This window comes from Pleurodeles waltl, chromosome 11 (genome assembly GCF_031143425.1).
Source record: "Pleurodeles waltl isolate 20211129_DDA chromosome 11, aPleWal1.hap1.20221129, whole genome shotgun sequence".
NCBI lineage: Eukaryota > Metazoa > Chordata > Amphibia > Caudata > Salamandridae > Pleurodeles > Pleurodeles waltl.
In genome coordinates, this window is record NC_090450.1 from 876,343,069 (window position 1) to 876,367,590 (window position 24,522).

A 24,522-nucleotide genomic window follows, 5' to 3' on the forward strand; every position below is an offset into this window, starting at 1 on the left:
AGGGCAGTTGACCACAGGGTCGAGCATCCACCATGCAAAGCAACATCAATTTCAGGTGGCATGGAGGGAGCAGGAGCCTGCGGGTCACCGATAGGGCACAAAAAGGCCACTGCCTAGATTTCAGATCTGACTATATCTTGTGAATGTCATTTAACAGAGAAGAATGGGCACCAATTATTTGGCTGTCAAACATGTAAGGTCATATTCACAAAGGTAAACTTAGATACTTGTTCTAAACCTGGACCAAACTTCTAAGTTTACGACTTTGGGAATTCACAAAGGGCATTTACCAGTACTATCTTTAGGCCCGTAATGTAAATGCCTTTTGTGAATTCCCAAAGTCATAAACTTGAGGTCTGGTCTAAGTTTAGACTAAATGTCTAAGTTTACCTTTGTTAATCGGGTCCATAGTCAGCATGATCTGGTCGAGTGTGCATTCACAAGAGTTGTTTACTAGCACAGATGTTGCTGCCAGAGACACACATCCAAGCTTCTCTTTCTCAATTTAATCCTTAAGACCTTTGTACTGGGCACAACTAAGGCAGGCGGAGTCTCCATGTTTCCGCAACCTGGGAGTGATGAATTGCATGCAACATTTGGCACAAAGTAGGACGGATAATCAATCATCGTGCAGGAGATTGAGAACCGGGCATGCAGCTACTGGTTTAATACCTAGATTGTGTTTCGAGTGTGACGAAAGCATCTGGTCTCAACTTTTAGGAGGCACAATAGCATCGAGATCAGTCTTTCCCTGACAAACGCAATTTATCCAGCCTGTCAGGGTTGCCATTCATTTATCTTCTAGGCAGAGCCTGAAGGCTGCTGTTGCATATGTTAATGTGGAGTGAAGGTTGGACCGTACTCCAGTCTCCTGCTTGAAGCCTGTGCACCTTTGTTGTGTTTTGCTCTCCATCTCTGACAACGCGACTCTCTAGGAATATTAAAGTTTAAGGTAACTTACTTGTCATGATTTGTGACCCAATGTAAGCGGGTCCGAATAGGCCATATTTTTGTTTTTTTTGTTTTTTAACTAATACATATACCAAAACACAGTTAAACCCAAAAAAATAGGGTGTGTTTTTTTACTTTGAGGGCATCGGTTTTTTAATACAGCATCGCTCCTCTGTGACTGAAATTAAAATAATTCTCTTCAATTTATGAGCAGCATTTGTCAACTTTAACCTCCTTTGAAACTTTGATTTCAGAAACTCTTCTCCTTGCCCCACAGGCCTGTTTGGAACATTTGTCCATAAGTGTGTTTTTTCAAGGCCTACAGAACATTTAATTAGTTTGTGTATGATTAAGTCAAAATTTTATATCGATGATGTAAATCTCATCCGGACTTCTAACCCCATGTCCCTTTTGGATGTGTTTTAATGTATTTTTTCACATAAAATCAAATTGCATTGTGTTAAGTCGTGGCTTGCTGCACAGAAAAGGGGCCGGGCAGTGCGTGCAGGGGAGAACAAAAACATTATATTAAATTAAAAAATAAAATATCAAAAGAAAACCTTTCCTGCTCCACCGCGCCATTCCTTTTTTCTGCTCACTGCAGGCAGGCTCAGAGCAGCGTGCAAACTGGGAGCCTGTGCCTGCTCTCTCTAGCCCGGCAACATAGTGTCGGGCTGGAGAGATCACAGTGCGCATGTGTGTTTGGCCGGCTTGAGACGGTGCACTCCCCTCATCTCCGCTATCCCCATTGCCCCCACCCCTTTAACAACGAAAGGAAAATAAACAAAGTTTATTACCCTTTCGTTGTTAAAGTTTGGCAGCTGCTCGCGAGGGGCGAGGCGACACTCCTCCGCCATAGCAGAAGAGCAATCCCTGATTGTGTCATAGTTCTATAGCACTCGCCTTCCACTTGCTGCAGCCCCCCAAAAAAACACCAACATGTTGAATGTATAGCTAACCGACCTTGTGGTCCATGGATGAAAGAAACTGGTGAAAGGACTGTTTTAATAAACACTACCAGGTGCCCAATATCCTGGATTCTCAAACCACAAGAAACGTACATCATGAAACAGTCGCAAAGGCAGATACAACGTAATCACAGTAAAAGGCAGAGAGACACCCTCAATCAAATCACTGGCCCGCAGTGTTACGGCTTGACCATCTAGTACAGAATGCTCAGATCCCAATTCTTTACAACAAAAAATAACAAGTCCCTGTCTGGTTTGGCTCCAAATTACAAATGTTTGAAAAGCACAGAACTTTCCAAAACACTCCCAGAAACATTCAGCGAATTTCAAATGGAGTCCAGTTACTTCGATGTAAAGGCACTTTCCAGCAAATCATGGTGCAGGTGTATAATTATTTATTGGAAAATGCTTTTGCATTACTGAAAAACTTATTTCTCAACAGGGACATTATTTATCCTATTGAGAAGCCCCTTTTCCCTGCACTCGCACGAGTTTTCTGAGAGTTCACTTCCATTTCCCAGTCTGGAAATTGAAAGGAATTGACAGGAGCCAATCCTAGTCTTATTAAAGGGTGGGAACTGGACTGTGAGGTGTGTGTCAATGCCCACAAACTCATGAGATGCCCTTTAATCTACCAGGGCATCCATCTCCATGCCAAAACACCCAGTCTTAGCTCAAAAGAGGATTTACTCATGCCGAATATTACATCGTGCTTAAGAAATGCAAACATGAGAGAATCCCTTTATGAGTTCAAAATCACGTTTTGTGAACTTCACACGTGACAATTAACACACATGTACAGTTTGTAAATTACCCAAAACAGTTTTCAGTGCTTGGTGTGTTGAAATGAAAGGATGATGATTTGTGTCTTTTGGAACCACCTTTGGCCAGTCAAGTAAATTAAAAGACAACTCGAACCTTAGACAGTAAAAAAAAGCAGAGGGAAAAGCAGGCAAGTGAAACTATGGGACCAGTGTGCGAAAAAGGCTTACAAAAGCATCCCCTGAACCTTGAAATTGCACAGAATAGAAGACAGTCTCATGAAAAAAGCATGCCCAGCATCTGTTCTTGATGACTAAGGAGGGATCTCCGTGCTTGGGAAGCCATGCTTGGGAAGTATGCCATCATCTCAATGTTATCACTGCCTTTCTTCCTGTGCAATTCAAATGCCTCTTTCTAAAAGCCCTTTTTTTGCTCAGTTGGCTATAAACCTTTAAGTGGAATCGACTGTGTATTCGGGCACTCACAAACACAACTAATCTTCATCTGGGAGGCAGAAAGTGAAATATGCTATTGTCGGCCGCAGTAAATTACCCGTGGCAGCCCTTGCGTATAATACATTACAGTTGCCGGCCAGTGCACTTACTCACCCATGCCGTCTCCCGCCCTAGATAAATTAGAGGACAAATCGCTGCTGGTCACCACATGATGTAGTATGAGGCCTATGGGAAATCTGCATCCCCCACAGAATTACAGTCATACTGAAAGGTGGAACTGCACCTGGCCTAGAATTGTCTATGGAGCTGAACAAGGCAAAAGGCTAGAATTTATTCAATATTTATCAGAATTTTGCATTAAGTGCTAACTTGACTAAGTCTCAAGGCACAAAGAAAGTGTTTCCAATTTTATGAATAAGTCAGGATCTCATAGGAATAGTGTTGGTGACAATATTCAGGTCAGCATCTAAGAGCATGATCCAGCTTTGTCTTGCACACTCTCTATAGTCCTGGCCCCTTAGTATACCTCCGTAAAAAAAATGTGAAAAGACTTCATTTTTGATTTGTGTTTTTTTATAATTAGGATAGTAATTTAGCTTGGGTAGACATTGCTAATCCGGGCCAATTTTTTCTGGATGACATTTTTAACAATGACAAATGTGTTGCGGTGATGATGTAATATTTCAAGAACCATGAGACCTCTATACCTCAGTTTGGTATCAAAATGTAGGCTTTGAAAAAAAATACTCAGAGCAACCCTTCCTTTGTTTTCCAAAACAGCGACTCTATAATGATGTGTTTAGCCATCATATTGGTAATTTAGTTTAATATTGTTTTTGTTTCAGGTTTTCCATTGATTCAAAGTCGTAAACATGAGCAAAGCAGGTGGTAGCAGAAGATCTTTACTTGCTGACAGAGTGTTGCTACCTACAAAATGTTAGGAGTCCTTCAACAAAGAAAAATGTGTCATATGCCAAACTAATCCGAAAGAAAAGCTAACATCAGCTGGGGCTGCACAGAAGAGGGTTTGAGATGCTGCAGAAATACGTCAAGACAAAGTTCACAAAGGATTGAAACTGATGGGTGAAGCGGATCAACTATTTTATCATTGGAACAACAAGTGCTACAAGTCTTATACAACGGAAAAAAGCCTGCAAAATGACACAAAAAATAGCAGAAACCGGTGAATCACAAGAAGAATCTAAGTCTTCGGAGAAAGCTGCAACAACCAAACCCAATGGCCATCCACTTAGACAATTGATGGCTACCCCTCGTCCACCACCAACAACTGAGGATCTTCAATGTGGTATCTGTGGTTTAGTCAGAACGAGGGCCAAAGGGATTGACAAAAGAACAAAGTACAGAGTATGTGAGTCTCAGAGGGCAAACATCTTTTCATCTGCAGCTAGTTTCTTCCAAGATGAAGTTTTCAGCTGAGTAGCTGATCTAAACAGCGAAGTGACTGTATTTGCAGCAGATTTCAGATTTGAATGCCCACCCAAACTGCATGCGTTCAAACATACGAAAATATGAATGTACAACGAGCTCTCAGCAGCAAAGTAACTGCCAGCCTTTAGTTAAGTTTGCACTCTGAAAAAGCAAATGGAGTTTTAAAGTCACTCTTGAGTGCTGGCTACTGGTTCACACTGAGATAAGAGAAATAATGGTCAACGTTGATGAACGTGTATTAATCCATAAAAATTAAATGAAGATTTTTCTGGTGAGAATGTACACTGACAGAATTTGCTTTTTGTCAGTCTAAAAAAAGAATGAGCACTTGTGGCGTTTTCAGCTGATTTGACTCCTAAAGTTCTTGCTGCCAAAATAAGATCACAGGATGCAGCAAAATCAGCAAGAACCATTTTAAGAAATGTTCTGAAGGATTAGATTTTGAACTTAATGACAAATTTTGTGATGCCCCAGAGGTTCGCAAATCATGGAAGTCAACAAGCATGACTGATGTTGTCTTAACATTTTTTAACATCATTGTTTAATATCAGCAAAGCAAAACCATTGCAAACTGCAGATCTGGATTTGGAACAGAAGCCACCAACATTTAAGGAGTGATAGTAATCTTTCTTTGCAAAATTAAGTAAAAGCACCACATTAGCATTTGCAAATAGCCCAAAGAGATCACAACCTTTTTTTAAAAACTAAAAAAAAAACATAAATTATAATAAAAACATCACTAGTGCCCTGTGAATATCAGTATCAAAACTAACTGCACAGTATTCTCCAGGATATATAAATTCGTCAAGAGTGTGCATAAAGTGCCAAGTGCAACTAATTTGTTTCTTCATGATGCTTAAATGACCCAAATAAATTAAGATTAAAAACTGACTGCTCACTAATCTAATTTTTTCATCGCCGGCGAAGCATGCCATTCTCACCTGCCTGCATGTGCGTAGTCTTTTAAGATTAAAAAGGGGCCTGAGCAATGCTCTATGGTCCTTCTTTAGTCCATTACAGATACATAGAAGATGGATAATATCTTCTTTCCCTTCCCCGCACAGGCAACAACAGATTGGTAGAAGAGGGCTCTTCCATGGTGGTAAGTGGTTAGCTGAAGGAAGGATACTGAGACGGTATTGTAGCTACTTCTCCTTGATAGCACTCGTGAAGCTTGTGCCTGGGTAAGCCTGAGGGGCTGCCTTGGTATAACTTTGTATGGTAAGCCAACCATGTGCCCTATCTGCAAGACTTACTTTGTCCTCCTCCAGAAAAATTATTTTAACAGTTTTATTTAAAAGTTTTTTTAAATTGGCATGCAATCCTGCAGCCTCCCAAAGTCTTTGTAGACCTAAGCTGACTGACTGAATCTTGCAAATAGGTTTTAGCCACACTGTTCTCCCTAATCATGAGTTCGCTCCATAAGTAGGCACTTAAAGACCCTGGTTCAGAACCCCTGATCTTGTGCCAGCAGTTGACATAGGCACCTTGAAAAGCCAGTGCTTGTCTCTGGAGGCCAAATTCTAGCCTTATTTGGGCTGGTGAGGTACATTCAGGTAGGTTGAAACTCATTCGCAGTGCACCTGTTATAATATTATCCAATAGCACAGTGTCTCTCGCCCTCGTGGCCTCACTTCCATAGGTGACTGCTGGGATGAGTTTAGCCTGTACAACTTCAACCAGTGGGGTGAGGTTTGGGCCCGTGACTTTATTCCTCAGGTTTTTAAATTAATTCCACCACTGTCACAGTACCTTCCTCTTAATTGTGTCCTTATGGAGACCTGAAACAGCAACTTTCTACCTGCAGCTCTGGCCTGAATTCAGGTCAGGGCTGTAGGCAGCAAAAGCTGCCGTTCCAGGCCTCTCATGCACCAGCCTGCCCCCTATGTACTGCACAAGGGGCAGGCCGGTGTACAAGAGGCCTGGGCAGACTGGTGTACAAGAGGCCTGAAATGGCATCTTTTGCTGCCTACGGCCCTGGCCTGAATTTAGGCCAGGGTCGTTGGCAGCAAAAGCTGCTGTTTCAGGTCTCTTGTGCATCAGTGCGCACAGAAGATAGAATGAAAAAAAGAGGACTTACTTGGGTCCTCCCAGGTTCCTCTTTGCCACCAGCCTGGCTCTCTGCCCCGAGTTGCTGACAGAGGGAGGCCTGGATTTGGAGCTGGCAGCAGCTCCAGGTGCACTACAGCCCAGTTATGGGCCACACAGCGCATGCGCAGATTGTCTGTGCTTGGGCTGTAGTGTGAATGTGGTGAGCTCCACTCCACTGCCGAGGTTATCAGAGTTTTTGGTCAAACTCCATGCTCCAAGCGGAGCAAGGAGTGCCAGAAACTCTGTTAGGTCCACCTGTGGATCAGAGCTCACTACTCACGTCTGATTATGACCCCTAAGTACTTATACTCCTGTACATTTTCCAGTTGATGTTTAGCCAGGTACCATCAATGAGAACCCTTTAATTTGGGACAGTACAGATGCATTAATTTGGACATATTCATATTTATACTTGATAGAAATGGGGACTCTTGTTGGCAGAGGTATACACCCTTGTCCAAATAGGGACCACAATCCTAGTCAGGCTAAGTCACACACAATCCAAATTATCCTGTGCCCACCCTCTGGTAGCGTGGCACTGAGCAGTCAGACTTAACTTAGAAGGCAATGTGTAAAGTATTTGTGCAATAAATCTTACAGTAACACAGTGAAAACACCACAGAGGTTTAGAAAAAAATGATATTTATCTTGTTAAATTCAGGTCAACTATTAAGATTCAATAAGCACAAGTTGAAATATCACTTTTGCAGGTTTAAAAAGAGTATTAAATCTAAAAAATCAACAGTTGTTTCTTGTTTACACAAAGTACCTAGGTTGCATCAAAAATAACACACACGGAGACCTCAGAGGAGGAGATGTGTGGAAAAATCAATCAATCAATCAATGCATTTATAGAGCGCGCTACTCACCCGAGAGGGTCTCAAGGCACTGGGGGGGGGGGTTACTGCTGCTCGAAAAGCCATGTCTTGAGGCGCTTCCTGAAGGCGAGATGGTCCTGTGTAGTTCTTAGGTATGCGGGGAGGGAGTTCCATGTTTTGGCTGCCAGGTAGGTGAAGGATTTTCCTCCTGCGGTGATTTTGCAGATACGTGGGACGGTGGCGAGGGCGAGGCTGGCTGAGCGAAGCTGACAGGTGGGCGTGTAGAATGAGATATTCAGGGCCCATGTTGTGGAGAGCCTTGTGTGTGTGGGTGAGGAGCCTGAAGGTGATCCTTTTGTTGACGGGGAGCCAGTGCAGGTGTTTCAGGTGGGCGGATATGTGGCTGTGGCAAGGGATTTCGAGGGTGAGGAGTGCGGAGGCGTTCTGTATGCGTTGAAGACGTTTCTGTAGTTTTGCGGTGGTCCCTGCGTATAGGGTGTTTCCGTAGTCCAGACGGCTTGTGACGAGGGTATGGGTAACTGTCTTTCTGGTTTCGGCAGGGATCCATCGGAAGATTTTTCGGAGCATGCGCAGGGTGTTGAAGCATGTTGATGAGACAGCGTTGACTTGCCTGGACTGGGACAGTGAGGAGGGGGTCCAGGATGAATCCGAGGTTGCGTACGTGGTCAGAGGGAGTTTGTGCGGTGCCCAGAGCCGCGGGCCACCAGGAGTCATCCCAGGCGGAAGGGGATTGTCCGAGGATAAGGACCTCCGTCTTGTCTGAGTTCAGCTTTAGGCGGCTGAGCTTCATCCATTCCGCGACGTCTTTCATTCCTTCCTGTAGGTTGGTTTTGGCGGTAGTTGGGTCTTTGCTGTTGTGGGTGTAGTTGTCTAGTCGTTCTTTGAATGATGTCCTTTTGGTGGAGCGGATCAGCTGGTGGTGTTCACGGGTGGCGATCTTGAGGGCTGACATGTTTTCTGTGGTGCGTTCCCTGTGCCAGGTTTTTTCGAGGGTACGGCAGGATTTCTTGGATTCTTTGAGGGCGTCCGTGAACCACGGGGGTTTCCTGATGCTGGTCCCGCTTGGGTGGCTTTTAAGTGGAGCGAGGTTTTCGGCACAGTTGGTGAGCCACTGTGTGAGGCTGAGGGCTGCGTTGTTGGCGTCAATGGTGATGGCTGGTGGGTTTTGGCTCAGTGTTGAGAGGAGCTGCTCAGTGGAGATTTAGCTCCAGTGTCTGCGGGGGATTTGTTGTGTGCGATGGTGGTGGGTCTCCCGATTGAAGGTGAAGTGGATGCATCTGTGGTCGGTCCAGTGTTGTTCAGAGGAGTGGCTGAAGGATATGTGGTTGCTGGCGGAGAAGATGGGGTCGAGCGTGTGGCCAGCGGTGTGGGTAGGGGTGTTCACCAGTTGCTTGAGTCCGAGGTTGGTGAGGTTGTCGAGCAGGGTGGCGGTGTTGTTGTCGTTGTTTTTCTCCAGGTGGAAGTTCAGGTCCCCGAGGAGGATGTAGTCTGGTGAGGCTAGGGTGTGCGAGTTGATGAAATCTGTGATGGTTTCGCTGAATTGGGCGCGTGGGCCTGGGGTCCTGTAGACGAGAGTTCCTCTGAGGGTGGTTCTGGGGTCGGTGTGGATCTGGAAGTGTACGTGTTCGGCGGCAAGGGGGGTGTCTTCGGTGGTCGTCGTGATGTTGATGGAGTTCCTGTAGATGATGGCGAGTCCTCCACCGGTTTGGTTGATGCGGTCCTTCCGGGCGATCTTGTAGCCTTCGGGGATGGCTATGGCGATGTCAGGAGCTGAGGAGGCGTTCATCCAGGGTTCTGTGATGAAGGCGACGTCTGGTGCTGTTGTGTCCAGGAGGTCCCATAGTTCGATGGCGTGCTTGTAGACAGAGCGTATGTTGAGGAGGATGCACTTGATGTGGTTGTTGGTGCGAGGGCCGGTGGGAGGTCTGCAGGTTCGGTGGGATGTGTACTTGCAGGCTAGACAGGTGAAGGGTTCATGAGTACGTTTAGGGCTGGCTTGGTAGCAGGCGGCTGTTCGTCCGGGGTTGAGGGCGTTGAGGGAGGCGGCGTCGTATCTAAGTCGGGTGTTTTGAGCGCGGTGGGGGCCAGGGGTGCTGGCGCTGGGCGCAGACGGGCTTGCCTCTGGCGTGCCACTGGCCGCCATAACAGGGAAGGGGGGGAGGAGGGGTCAGCTGGGACAAGGGAGGGAGGACAGCGAATGAGAGCAGGGGGGGCAGGGCCGCAGGGGTGGCAGCGGCGGGAAAGTGGGAAAAGCGGGAAAAGAGGGAAAGGCGGGAAAGCGCACAGCAAGAAGAAAAAAGAAAAATGGAAAATGGAAAGCCACGAGCAAAAGAGAAATAGCAAGAAACAGTGGAAAGCAAGTGGAAAACAAAGAGCAAAAGAGAAATGGCAGAAAACAGTGGAAAGCAAAGAGCAAAAGAGCAAAAGAGAAATGGCAAGAAACAGCTGAAGGTCAAGAGAAGAACCTGAAATACCAGAAATACCTGAACACCCTAGCACGGCGTGGCAGGGGCCTGGGCAGGCAGAGCTGCAGCGGCGGGGAAGCGACCCACCCGAGGGTCAAGGGTCGCTGTCTCTGCCGCGCAGTGGCCGCCATAAGAGGGAAGGGGGGAGGAGGGGTTGTCTGGGAGGCGGGAGGCTGGAGGGAGGACAGGGAATGGGAGCGGGGGGGCGGGGCCGCAGGGGTGGCAGCGGCGGGAAAGCGGGAAAAGCGGGAAAGGCGGGAAAGCGCACAGCAAGAAGAAAAAAGAAAAATGGAAAATGGAAAGCCACGAGCAAAAGAGAAATGGCAAGAAACAGTGGAAAGCAAGTGGAAAGCAAAGAGCAAAAGAGAAATGGCAGGAAACAGTGGAAAGCAAGTGGAAAGCAAAGAGCAAAAGAGCAAAAGAGAAATGGCAAGAAACAACTGAAGGTCAAGAGAAGAACCTGAAATACCAGAAATACCTGAACACCCTAGCACGGCGTGGCAGGGGCCTGGGCGGGCGAAGCTGCAGCGGCGGGGAAGCGACCTACCCGAGGGTCAAGGGACACAAAATAGGGTGTGCGTCGGATTTTCCGGCACAGGACAGATGATGCGTTGTTTCTTTCCACGCTGCATAGGGCTTTGCATCGTTTATCAGCGCGCAGTCTTGGTTTTCTCACTGCCATGCGGGGATCTTTTTGACACCCAGGCAGGATGCGTGGACATCCCTGGAGTGCAGAACGAAGTCACAGGTGTTGCGTCAGTCCGGTGTGGCGTTCAGCAAATTGTCTGTCACACGGCAGGTGTTGCGTTGATTTTCCACTCAGGGAATCGGCTGCGTCATTCCGGTTTGGCTGTTCATCGATCCGGTAGGGCGGTGCGTGAAATTTCTGGTCACAAGGCATGCACTGCGTCAAATCTTCACTGGGGAAGTTGGGCTGTGTCATTCCGGCTCAGCTGTGCAGCTATTTCTTGGTTGCAAAACAGCTGTGCATCGTTTCCGGCAGGCTGTGCATCGATTTTCGGCGCACAAGGAGTTTCCTGAAGAGATGAAATCTTTTTGACCCTGGGACTTCAGAAAACGGAAGGCAAGCTCAATTCAAGACCTTGGAGAGCACTTCTCAGCAAAGTCAGAGGTCAGCAGCTCAGCAGGCCAAACATCAGGGCAGCAGTCCCTCTCAGCAAAGCAGTCCATATGAGTCATTTGGGAAGCCAGGCAGTTCCTCTTGACAGTTTGCAGGTTCAGGTCCAGAAGTGTCTGAGTTGGTGGGGTCAGAGACCCAGTTTAGATACCTAAAAATGCCTTTGAAGTGGGGGAGACTTCAAAGAGTGGTTTTGAAGTGCACAAGTTCCCCTTTCAGTACACGTCTGTCTGTAAGGGTCCAAGTAGGGGATTTGGAAGTCTATTATGTGAGGGCAGGCCACTGGCCTTTGAAATGTAAGTGTCAGGCCCTCCACCCTTCCAGCCCAGGAAGACCCATTTAGTATGCAGATGAGTGCAGGTGTGATTGAGTGTCCTGTGTTTGTGGTTATTTGGGTGAAATGCACAAGGAAGTTGTCACGAAGCCCAGCCCAGACACTGATTGGAGACAGGCTGAAAGGCACAAAAGGATTTTAAATGCAGAGAAATTATCACTTTCTAAAAGAGGCATTTATAAAATAGTAATATAAAATCCAACCTCACCACTAAGGAGGATTTTCTATTACCATTCTGGCCATACAAAATAGACCTGGTTACTTCTTTCTGATCAGAATCTACCACGTAAGCAGTATCTGAGGGTATCCCTAATGCTAGCCTATGAAAGGAGCAGGCCTCACAGTAGTGGAAAATGAATTTAGGAGTTTTCCACTACCAGGATATATAAAACACGCATGTACATGTCCTACCTTTTACCTACATAGCACCCTGTCCTATGGGGTACCTAGGGCCTACCTTAGGGGTGACTTACATGTAGAAAAAGGGGAGTTTAGGGCTTTGCAAGTACTTTTAAATGCCAAGTCGAAGTGACAGTGAAACTGCACACACAGGCCTTGTCATGGAAGGCCTGAGACATGGTTAAGGGGCTACTTATGTGGGTGGCACAATCAGTGCTGCAGGCCTACTAGTACCAATAATTTACAGGCCCTGTGCACATGTAGTGCATTTTACTAGGGACTTACAGGTAAATCAAATATGCCAATGGGGAATGAACCAATGTTACCATGTTACCATGTTTAAGGGAGAGAGCATATGCACTTTAGCACTGGTTAGCAGTGGTAAAGTGTGCAGAGTCCTAAGACCAGCAAAAACAGCTACAGAAAAGTGGAGGGAGGCAGGCAAAAAGTTGGGGGATTGACCACCCTAAGGCTGTCAATTCTAACAATACGCAAGCCATTTTCTAGAGAATAGATTTGAGTTGTGTCTAGTAAGCACTGGAGATCTACTGGAGTTCTGCTAATAAGTACTAGGTCGTCCGAATATAGCAGATTAGAGAGAACAAAACCACCAATATGTGGGACATGGGAGATACACTTGTTTAACCTAGCTGTTAAATCTGACATAAAGAGAGAGAGAGAACAACGCTGGGGCAAAGACACAGCCTTGTTTCAGCCCCATTGTTGTTGGAGTCCTTCTTGAAAGGTAGTGGACAGTCCCCATCTTTACTTGGACCCATGTATCAGTGTGCAAAAGAATTAGTTGATTGAGAAGGGGAAATGGAGCGTTCTATTTAGAAAGTTTATAGCATAGTCTGTTACTGTTTATACGGTCAAATGCTGAGCTGAAATCAATAAAGCAAAAATACCGTGGCTGTCTCACATCGATTGTGGCATCAATCAGCATGGAAAGAGTTAATATGCTAGTGATAGTTCCCATATTTTTCCTGAAACCGGCCTCACTTAGTGGAATAATTCAATTTCTTGTTGCCCAGGACTCCAAATCTTCTAAAATGAGGCAAGCAAAGTATTTGATGTAATCATCTATCAGGGCTACCAGCCTATAATATTTGGCCGTATCCTTACTGCCTTTTTTGTATATTGGGGAGATAATTGAACACCTCCAATTCAAGAAGCTTGAATTGTCTCTGTTTGCACAATTCTTTTAAAGACTAACTCCATTGCATCTGCCCAATAATCACGGTCTGATTTAAATAATACAGGCGGAATACCATCTGGGGCAGGTGCTCTCTCTCTTCTTCCTTTAGTTATTCTTTTTGCGATTTGGTTAGCAGAAATTATGGTCAGTGAGGTTCTGTTAATGCTGCATGTTTTATCAGTTTTTTCTTTCTCATTCAATCCCATTTGAAGTTTGAACTCTATGTTGGTATTGCATTGGGATTTGTTGTTGAAGTGATCCTGAAAATAGCTTGCCCAGGCCTCCTCTGTTAAATGAGAGCTGATTCCATGTGTAGATGGATTTTGTAGCAAATTAACCGTATGTCAAAACTTTGACCTTAGAGTCATAGAGGAGCCTAGCTCACAGCCTCTCCTCTGATTCTCTTTTTATTGGCCTGGTCAGCTTTTTCCAAGCAGCTTTTAGTTGCCTCAGTTCTTTTTGGGCATTAACATCCTTGCTGTCCCCGAGAAGTCTTCTCAGCAGTTTGTTAACTGCTTTCTTTAATGCCCTAAGTTGAGCAGCCTGCCTGGCGAGGGCCTTCCATTATGATGTACCTTACTTGCTCTTGGCCGTGACTTCTCCTGCTGAATGAGCAGCCCCTAGTGTCCTTGTAAAAGTCTCTCAACTAGCTAGAACATCCTGTCCATTCCCCAGAGATTTTTTCAGGAGAGCCCTTGCCTTAGCCAGCAGCCTTTTCGGATTTTGGGTTTTGCATTTAACTTGTTTGTTGTTTAAAGTGTTTACGATACTAGGTGCCTTGAGTGGTTGTTTGGGAAGTAAAATTTGCTGTGCCAGCATAATCTCTTGTGGGAGATGATTGTGGTCATCCCATGCCCCTAAGTGGAAATCAACAATTTTGCAGAACAAAGGCAGGGTTACAAAGGTAAAGCCGATTGTTGTACTGACTGCCGTAGAGTGGTAGGTGGCGGTCGGGAGTGGTCTCCTGGGAACCGGCCATTTAGTGCACAAAAACAGAGGTGTTCCAAATCCCCCAGTAGCTTTTTTGCCAACTTCGTTTGCCTTCCCCAGTTGTTTCTGTCCAGTGGCAGTATGTGCCATGCTAGTGGGTGATTACTCAGCGTATTGTCCTCAACCGTTGTTCCAAATATACACATATTTAAATCGTCAGTTAGTGTAAAATCAGAGCATCTACCTCCATTAGTAGTCTAGACAGTTCCTCTCCAAGCTGGCTAGCCCCCCTTGCCTTGTCTCATGAGTGCAAATACAAATTTACTAGAACTGGCTGGGAAGCTGTATCAATACCATGAGGAATCACTCTTAGGGCTTGTATCACGTTGGCCATACCTAGTTTAGTATTCAGCTCCATGACTGCTTTGATACACCCTGTGAAGGCATAGACTGCAAGACCTCTCTAAGGATGACCAAAAATTGGGAGATTAAATAATTTAAAGCCCTGTAAATGAAATGGTTGGTCTAGCCAAGTCTCCTGAAAGAGTATGAGGTGAAAGGACCATAAATATGACAGCAATTGTTCTTCTATAATTGTATTACCTAATCCGTCGATGTTTCAGGAACACAGCTTTTGCCTGTTAGAGTTAAGTCGTTGTTGAGTCAGGGAATAAGAGGTTCCTCGTTTATCTTGCTGCCTGGCCAACCCCAATCTTGAAATCCAGAGGTGCTTAGTGCATGTGTGCTGACCTCCCAGGTGCCAAATCTTTCCCTTTGCATTGGAGATATGCTCTGCGCACCCCTAGGTACGGAGAATGTCCACACCTTGTTGTTCTTTTGGTGGGGTTTCGGACAATCCTTTTACCTTACTATCAGGGGTCTCGGATATCCTGGCTTTTGGTATGGTTCTATTTTAATTACCCAAATGCTTAGCTGTTCTCGTGCTTCTATAACCCTCCTGGCTGTTCCTACTGATGCTCAGGTCAGTATAGTTGCCTCATTCCTTAAATGATTTCTGCGCTCCATAACCTCTATGGTACTCAGATCACTTGATCTTAAGTCCTCCATCACATTAATGGAGGTTAGCAATCGTAGGATGTTCCCCTTGTGAAGCACATCCTCCGGGCGTTTTGATTTATATTCCTGTAAAAACAGGGCAGCGTTTATTTCTGGTTGCACCTGCAAGCTTCTAGATGTTAACCCTTGGCACTCAAGGCCTCTCAACTCGTGAGGATGAGGCTATCTGAGCAGCTTCTATACCCCATCCTGGATTTGATTCTGAGTTCTCATTGTGAGGCATCTCTCCTGTTTGGGAGCTCTCCCTTGCTCCTGTGACGGGAGCAGCTTGTACGTGTTCAGTGTCCTCCCCTTGGTTCATTGACACCTCTTTGATTGACACACAACCACCCGAGGGAGCACTGCTTTGCATGTCTGGGGGGATAGCAGAGCTTGCTCTTACCCGTTGTCCGCTGGTAGTTACAGACGTGGGGCCGGATTAGAAATACATTGAAAGTGGGCAAGGGTTCTTTCCACACTATCTGTAAGCGAGCCCCTCTGCCTCCTTTAATAAAAAAATCTAACTTCAACGCCCTAGATCCCAACAGTTATAGGCCGATATCTAGACTACCATTTCCAGCAAAAATAATAGATAAAATTATGAACAAGCAGCTAACCAATTTAATTGAAATTAATCACATACTAGATCCTACGCAATTCGGATTTAGATCAGGACACAGCACTGAAGCTGCACTTATAAAAGCAACAGAGGAAATTAGGACTGCACTTGGTCAAGGGGGTAGAGGAGCTTTGATTCCCTTAGACCTGTCGGCGTTCAACACGGTCGACCATCGGTTGTTACTGCTTTGCTTATCCCAGATTGGGATTAAAGGTCAAGCGTGGGACCTCCTCAGCTCCTTTCTTAAGGATCGAGAACAGTCAGTAGCCTAGGTGAATTTACCTCACCACCCTTTTCTCTGTCATGTGGGGCCCCAAGGGCTCCTCGCCGATCCCATTGCTTTTCAATATTTATGTGACTACCTAGCTGATCTGATTAAATCTTTTGGTTTCTTCCTCACGTCCTACGCTGACGATACTCAAATTGTAGTCACCATGACCAATCAGGACACTAAGATTAGGTCCAGGTTTCACGATTGTATGTCAGCGGTCAGCAAATGGATGAATAAAAACTTCCTGAAGTTGAGCTCAGGCAAGACTGAGGTTTTCCTGTTTGGTAACCAAACCTCTTCTTTGTCTACAGCTTGGTGGCCTGGGCTCACCCCTAACCCCGGTCCACAAAGCCAGGAATCTTGGGGTTCTAATAGATAATAAACTACATTTTACATATAAAATAAATGCTGTGGTTTACACTTCATTTGTTTTGAATAAAATAAAGAAAATTCTTCCTTTTATTCCTACCGATCTTCAGAAAACAGTTGTCAGCTCACTAGTACCGGCCAAACTTGATTAGTGTAATGGCCCATATCTTAACATGCAAGAACAACTGGTGAATAGACTACAAATGGTCGAGAATGCTGCCTCAAGTTTTATTCCCAAAATTCCAAAGTATCAGTCAGCTTTTAAAGCCCTCAAGCCTTTGCATTGGCTCTCTATTAAACACAGAATCATTTTTAAAGCCTTATGCACCACATATAAGGTACTGTATAACACAGGGCCCACCTTTCTAAAAAAAAACTTCTGATTTGGCATATTCCAGCAAGGTCATTACATTTAGGTGCTTTAAGAAACCTTGATATCCCCAGAGTTAAGAAAACTTTATGGGGAGGCAGACGTTTCACTTTGGGAGCCGCTAAAGCATGGAACTCCCTACCCTTCTGTATTAAATCGGCACCAAATGGTCTTGCTTTTATCAAGGCTATAAACACCTGGCTCTTTAATAAATAGAATAAGTTGGCTCACCTAAACTGATGTAGCAGTGAAGCTAGCACCAAGACACCCCATGGGTATTCGAGCGCTTTACAAGCACAGATAACATAACATAACATAACATAACATAACGTAACATAACGTAACAGATGTCCGTTTTCGTTCCCTTCCTCCTCTGTTTCTGCCTTTGCTTTGAACCAAGTGGAGCAATGGGCCAATACTCATCCTCTTTGCTCTTTATCGGCTCCCTTACATTTGCTTGTTCCTCTGCCGCGAGGGACTCCTGGCCTTGGAGCTGTTGCTCATACTTCTCTCAATACGGCTCTCAAATTTGTTCATCGACATCGGCGGGTATGTTTACTTGAAGCTTTGAGGCTACTTGATCTTTTACTGCTGTCAAACCCAGCATGGCCTGCTGCACCGCCATTGTAGATTTCGTTGCTTCCTTCATATCTGAAAGGAGTACCACTATTGCCGATGGTAGTGTTGACAATTTCTCTACAGTTGTGAAGAATGTTCAGCCTACTTGAGAAAGCTGCGTCACACATTGGTCTTACCTGATCAAGTTGTTAAGCTCGGCCAATTTTGTATTAATATTTGAGACGTAAATGGCAAGTGAGTTCAGCAGTGAAAATTGGATATCCATTTTGTCAGCTTGATATTGCATTGCCTTGACTGACAGCTACATAGTACTTAATTAATAGTGGGGTCCAAATGCTGTCTTTCCCATCCTGCTTTTCCTGGTCGCTATTATTTTTGGTTGTCTTGTTGCTTCTTCCTGAAAGTCGTATGGGGTATATGTTGCTGCAAGCTCTTCCCATTATTGCATGGCTAGGTATGAAATTTCACAGTTTGTGCTCTGAATGTCTTGGTATTGGGGCTCCAAGGCACTGTCCGGTTTGCTTTGTAGAGCCTTGTAGCTGGGAGATTGAAATGCAATTCTATATGGGACGCCAGCTAGACTTTTGTTTAAAGTTTATCTTTCTTCTGGCCGTAAGGTGATTTTTGAAGTTAGTGATGCCCTTATGACGGATGGTTCCTCAGTAATTTGCTCAATCTCAGCTGGGGCTAGCTAGCCCAGTTTCACTTGTGTAGGGCAGGGTGATACAGGGCCCCCGCTTGCCCATTTTTTTTTCAGATGATAAGCCGGTGTCATCCTTTGACACATTGTCGGTTTTGCCCCACTTCCTTCAACAATGGGGCATACTCAGGGCTGATACTTCCTGGCACATTGATGCAGAAGTCATTGCTTCCACTCCCTGGGCTTCTGCCAACCTTAAGTATGAGCCCTTTCTCAGCCATTGACGTCTTCCACTCAGTTCTCCTCTTGACAGCTGTTGTGCCTGCGATAACCAGGTCCGTTGCTTCCACAAGCCTTATAGGCTCATCTGGTCCAAGTTGATCACTGTCGCTTGATGCACCCAATGCATCTATGTCTATTTCTGATGATGTGCCTGCTGCCCCTTCCCTCTTGTGTGAAAGCGTCCTCTTAGCAGCCTTGTGCTGTTCCACTATTTTTAGCTGCAGTGGTGAGGGAAGACCATTTATACCATGATTGCTTGAGCAGAGCACTACGCCAGCATCTTTAATAAAGGAGAACATTGTATAGATCTTAGGCTGATGGCCTATGGTTAGAGGATATTGCTCTCCCACCAAGCTAGAGAGAAGTGATGAGGCTTGTGGGCATTCTTCCATGTGAACTCTTCTTCTGTCTTTTCTGTTGCTTTCTTTAGTCACTGTTTTACTGTTTGTTTTCTGGGATTTGGTTTAGTTGAGATCAGTTGCCTCACGCTCCCCAATCTCATCTAGGGTAATTAGACGCAGCTGGTTTCTTCACTCTCCTTCTTGCCCCAGTTGTTTTGTCTTAAAAGGCCCCCCTTGCCTACTGTCTTTCTTCTTACACTCTTAAACTTAAGCTACTTGCACTCTGCCCAGACTAAGCGGACGAGGCAGACAGGGAGTGGCTGGACAGCAAGCCTCACCACCCGCTAAGGTGACTGCCTCTGCCACACACTGCTCACCCCTCTCAGCAGCAGTGGCTCTATTGACCACTAGACCAGTCTTGTCTCTGCGCTGGAAGCATTGCAAGCTATGCAAGTTATGCATTGTGAGTTATACTGCTGCCACTCCGTTATACTCAGTTATACTGCTGCCACTCCGTTTCTCCTGAGCACTGTCAAGCTGAGGGCTGTCCTAATGCCGCCTCACCTCCCCCCGGCAGAAGCTCCTCGTAAAGCTTCAGGGGAGGGACAGGAGCACACCGCACTGATGAGAAGCTCTGGCTCAGGCATTCCAGTGTTCTAGCAGCCCAGCATTCAGGTGCCAAGCTGGAGTTTGACCTCTGTTTGACTTCATGACAGAGTTGGCTCAGTTGGCTCAGGGAGCTCCAAGAGTCCAGGAAAGCAGGGTGTCTCAAGGTACGGGGAAGCAAGTTGCAGCCTTAACAGTTCCTTGACAGTTCAGCCCAGGAGAATTTCAAGTTCCACTTTTTCATATGAGTGGGCAGGACCGAGGACAGGCTTGAGAACAGGCTTAAGGCCAGGCTTGAGAGTGCTGGTGAAGCTGATTGTGCCGGATTTGGGCCGGATTGGGCTGGAGTGGGGGTCCGCACTAGGGTACCAGGCGCCAGTCTAGGCAGATGGCAAGTGCAGAGCGAGAGACTTCAGCAAACATTAGACGTGAAAATGCCGGTTGCCAACCTCTAGTTCAAAGTCGCCGGCTCAAGGCAATGCCCCATGCAGGCTGTCGCTTCACCTGCCTCGCTCGCCGACATCACCCCTTCTACCTCCTGCCAGCTTCCTTCACCTCTTCACGGCTGAAGCAGTTCAGCTCACCTCCTGTGCCATTGCATGAACCACTGCAGAACCTGATCCTGTAGCACTGCGCACACACCACAACATCCAAAAATATTAATGGTGGCTTTGAAGATATAAGAAAAGAAGTGGAAGACAATCCCATGAACCGACAGGCTAATGCTGTGGAAATGTAGTGTCTTTTCCAAATAATGTCTTATTAATTACATCATGGCAAAAAGAAAACTCTGCTACACATGATGACTGCCATTGCAATCTATGACAAGTACAAAGGTAGAGAGCTAATCACTTCAATGAATAGGATTGGTGTATCAACAACTTATAATGACATGAGCAGGAACTTGTTAGCAGCTCATGCTGTAAAATCTTATGAGTCCGACAGCGCACCACTTCCAAGTCACTTTAACAGGACAGTATTTACAATTGCTGCTGTTGATAATTTTGATTTTGAAGACAGCTTTTCTTCTCTGGAACATCCAGCACACATGATACTGCCATGGTGCTTTTTCAGGACTGTACCAATGAATTAGCTGCTGGAAAACAAGCTGTGTCAGCTGTAGGCATAAACAAACAAACCACCAAACTTATAATACAACTGCCTTGACAACTTGTGCAAAATCATTAATAGCCATCAACATGTCCCAGTCTTCCAGAAAGATTCAAAGTGTCTGAGGACATGGATTTTCTTCTATCTACTGCTGCGGTCCGCAAAGCTGATTTAAATTAATTTATCATATCACTTATTCAGCGCTGACTGAAGGATGAAGAAAAGCCAGTTCCTCTGTGTGCTGGAATTCATGCTCTGATCTCCCAGAATACCGTCCCACTGAAGAGTGTTAGGTTTTAACCAGTAATAATATCTCCAGTCTACGCAACGGTATACTCAGCACTAACAAATTTTCTATTTGTGCGTCCTCATCTTGAAGAACAGCCTATCCTGCCAATTTTCTGCAATTAAGGTGTTTTCCATAATGTAGCTGACATTGTTATGAGCAATCCAGTAGAATTTGATGATCTTTATCCATTGATGGGCATATTCCACATGACAAAAGTTGCGTTGCATTGTGCAGGAAGTTATTTCAGTGGATGTGGCATAGAGGATGCACTTATTGAGGCTGAAATCTTTGGAAGCAAAACTGTCCAGTCTGTATTGATCATAACTCATTATGTTTATTCGTTACAAGGTATGCTCATCAAATCTGAGGTTATAGAAACATTGCTTTGGAATGCTTCATGGAACAAGAACAACAAATTAGATTTTGCATATCTTATCTCAGAAGTGAACAAGGCACAGGGTGCACTTCATTCAAAAGACATAATGCAAAGCCAGGCAATGTTCAATACACTCAGTTCAAAATCACAAAACCTGAAAACCACGGGCCAGATCTGCAAGACGCTATCACAGTGGAGCTTCACTTTTAGTGATGCTCCGGTGGCACTATGTACTGCGCCATATTTACAAAGTGGCATTAAGCTACTTTTTGTGGCTTAACGCCACCTTGTAAATATGGCCCCTTCACATGCAGCACTTTGCGGGAACGGGCCATGCCACAGCAACACCCATTGCATTTTGACACTGCCCCAGATTTACGAGTTTTTGTACACCTGAGGCAGTGCCAAAATCTAACACCACCCCAGGGATGGCATTATCATTCGGCAGCACATGTAGAATGAGCAAAAGGCCATAGAAGATTGTTTTTGTGAAGCACGAAAACAATCTTCCTTGCAGTGCAGCTATCCTTGCACCATGGTGAAAGGGTGGATGCGTTGGTGCTTGGCAGCAAAATTAGCACTGGCCAAAGGGCATCACAGGACTGCGCCATATTCTACTAAATATGGTGCATCCCTGCATTTTGAAAATGACGGAGGGCGGCACTGCCAAATGTGGCGCAGCGTTGTGCTCCATCATTTTCTAGTAAATCTGGGCCCAAGTTCACAGAGTTTGGCAAAGAATGTGAAGAAAAAAAAGAACTTTGCAAGTACCAGGAAAATATTTTACACATATTAGCTCTAGTGAAAAACTTGGTACATGCTGATCGGGAAGGTGATTGGGAGCTGCACGTGAAGACTGTGGAGCCACTGATGTATGTTTTGCGAATTCAATTGCGTAAACTACCCATGATATGAGTCTAGGTATTTGGAAAGAGTGAAGAAGCTAGAGGTGGAAAAACCATACTTCTACAGGAAATTCATCTAACGACATTTTGTGGTGAGAGACAGAGCGGGAAGGGTCAATGCTGTGGCTCCATGTATGAAACTAGAACAAATGATCCAGAGATCATAGAAAAGCTCCAAGGGAATTGTTGGTCAGACATGTAAAAGTGAATATGTTGCTCAAAGGCAGCTAGTTTACCATGAAGACCTTTCTATTTGCAATGTTTTAAGGGAGATGGCAAAATAAAAATGAATGGACCATTGCAAAACTGTTCCTCATCACAAATTTGTGGAAAGAAAGGGGAACATTTAAATAAACATGTTGACAGCCTTCTTCATTTCATGCAGCAGCAAGGAAACCCCTTTGAAATGACTGAGCCTGTGCGACTACACAACGTCATAACCAAACAATATGTGGATAACGAAGTAAAGACACATCTACTAGATGTCCTGGAACATGAATCAAAACTAAAGGCAGAACTGAAGCAGGAGAGATTTGTACTGAAAGAGAAAAAACTGTTTGACATTTTCACTAAAGCTAAACTTCCACACTTTAATTGCCATAGTAAGAGTTTCATCCAACCAGCCACTACAAAGCAGGTTACAAAAAAACAACTTTTGCAAGCACATAGAGAGATGGATGTAGCAAATGAAAGGGGCGAATTTATCAAGGACATTTTGTTGCATGACCTTCTTTCAACAAACACATTATTTTATTAGAGATGCTGCAACCAAACCAGTGAAGCACAAACTCATACAAGAGCTCGAAAAATAACATTCACCTGAAGGATTTCAGTTTGAAAAGGTGTCCTCATTGAAAACTGCTGTTTTTTGCACTATATGACACAGTTGCGAATGTTCACGATTTCATCCATGCAAAACTTTGGAGAGGTCGTTCACTGTTCTACAGATATCAAAGTCAGTGTGCACCTTGCAAGAACTGCATATTGTCTTTGACAGTTATCTTGAACTGTCTGCCAAAGAATGTGAGAGAATCAGATGAATGTCTACAAGTGGAACAATTAACCTTGCCTGCATCAAAAATTTCGACACCTATACCTGTGCAACTTGATAAATTCTGGTCATCAATATAGACCAAGATGAATTTTGAGATATTAACTCGCCAAGACATTGCTGATGCTTCAGTGAACACTGAATTTCCAATTATTGCAAGTGGAATCATTGTCATTGAGGAATTGGTGCCTGCAGAGATATATTCAAAAGGTACGGGCCATTTTGCTCAAGAACATAACAGCAAATTGGAGGAAGCTGACTTTCGGGTTGTGTCACATTTTGAGTGGGCTGTTCAAAATGGTTCCAATCGAGTCATTGTACTGTCAAATGACACAGATGTTATTATTCTGCTACTTAGATTTGTTGCAATAGTCATAAGTCAAGGATTGTCAGAGTTATGGATAGGTTATGGAGCAGGTGAGAAAATACACTTACTCCCACTTCTTATTCTGTACAAGAAACATTATCCAGAGATGCCCAGTGTTCTATCAAGGGACATATTCTTATGGGTGATGACACTATGAGCAAAATTGGAACAAGGCTTTTAACTGCTGAACCTGTGAAGTTTCCAAAGGGATTTGCTGAGACAGGTGAAGAATGTCACTTTAAAGGCGTAGAAAAATACCTTGTGTGTGTGTGTGGAAAATGAGTTCTGACTGTCACACATTTGATGATCTTCGGTACAGTGAGTTCAAGAGACCAGTCCTGCTAAGTGGCCTTCCACCGACGTCATATTCTGTGTGTGGACCCATTAAAAGAGCATTTTACTTGCTTAGAAGATGTGTAAATGTTTTGAATCATGCATATGTAGAGAAGGATTTGTGTAAATTTGGTTAGCAAGATGTTGATGGTGTGCTAAAACCTACGAAATCTCTAAAGCCTGTACCCAAAGAACTTACACGTACATGTACTTGCAAAACCTGGGCTACAAAACAATGTCCCTGTCGATGTGCTCATCTCAAATTGTTCAACATTCTGTAAATGTACCACAAGCGATTGCCAAAAACAAAAAAATAAAGTGAACTATGAAAATGTGTCTAAAGGAGGGATAAACATTATTTGATCATAAACGTTATTTGGTGCATACATAAAAGGACTAAAAACCATTATTGTTTGTTTCTTTTCTTTATATGTCTCTTCTTTCTCTCTTATAGCCGCCATTTTGAAAAATTACAAAAGGGTTGCTCTATAAGCCTACTTGACCAACAAAACCTATGTTTTGCCACCAAAATAAGATATATAGGTCTCATGGTTCCTGAAATATGACATAATCACTGCAACACATCCATCATTTTTTAAATGTCATCTAGAATAATTTGGACTGGATCAGCAATATCTACCCAAGCTAAATTACTTCTCTAATGATCCAAAAACACAAGTCAAAAATGAAGATCTCTGGACATCAATTTTTCTGAGGAGGTATATCAGGGGGGCGGGATTAGAAGGTCAGTGACCAGAGTACATGCATATTGTTACTACTTACATTAAGATATTTCAACCCATAGCCCATCTTGCCACAAAAAACATCTATTTCGGGGTAACCAAGTGGATGCCAAATAACCTGGAAAGACTTCCAACTCCCACCCCTTTGTACCCAGCTCCCTGTTCCACTCACACCTCTGCCACTCCCCTTTCTGCTTGTCTGTCCCTATAAGCTTCATCCCAGTGCTAATTCTCCT